General features: G+C 45.9%; 1 non-coding gene across 1 annotated transcript; it reads left to right on the top strand.

The window, feature by feature from the left end:
• Nucleotides 1–342: 342 nt before the first annotated feature.
• On the top strand, nucleotides 343–525 carry LOC146060903 (U2 spliceosomal RNA). The gene has a single exon (XR_014470491.1). It is a non-coding gene; the product is annotated as a U2 spliceosomal RNA (small nuclear RNA).

The raw sequence follows: 525 nt of genomic DNA, 5'->3' as shown, positions 1-525 counted from the left end.
ATGATTGAATAAAGAATTGGATGATTGGATGAGGATTGGAAATAAATTAAGAATACTTGTCCTTGCTGAGTATGGTCGTGGCTGCAGACAGAGGTGACCGTGGAAGATTGGATGAGGATTGGATGATTGGATGAAGATTGGATGGTGGAATAAAGAATTGGATGATTGAATGAGGATTGGATGGTTGGATAAAGAATTGGGTGATTGGATGAGGATTGGAAATAAATTAAGAAGAAGACTTGTCCTTGCTGATTATGGTCATGGCTGCAGACAGAGGTGACCGTGGAAGTAACCGTCGGGAGTGAAGACAAGGCGAGACCCCTTGGAAGGGCTAACCTTGGCAGGTCTTCTCGGCCTTTTGGCTAAGATCAAGTGTAGTATCTGTTCTTATCAGTGGGTATGGACTGGCCTCAGGCAGAGAATAGAGAAAGGCTGGACTGAGTAGCTGCTCTGATGGGGGGAGGTATGGAGGTGTGGGACCCCTCTTTTTTGCCTGGGAGTGGTGTAAAGTCTGGAGTACCTTCA

The sequence above is a fragment of the Crinia signifera genome, chromosome 2 (assembly GCF_055691185.1).
Source record: "Crinia signifera chromosome 2, ASM5569118v1, whole genome shotgun sequence".
Classification (NCBI taxonomy): Eukaryota; Metazoa; Chordata; class Amphibia; order Anura; family Myobatrachidae; genus Crinia; species Crinia signifera.
The sequence above is the reverse complement of the archived record's forward strand: the minus strand, read 5'-3'. Positions and strand labels throughout refer to the sequence as shown.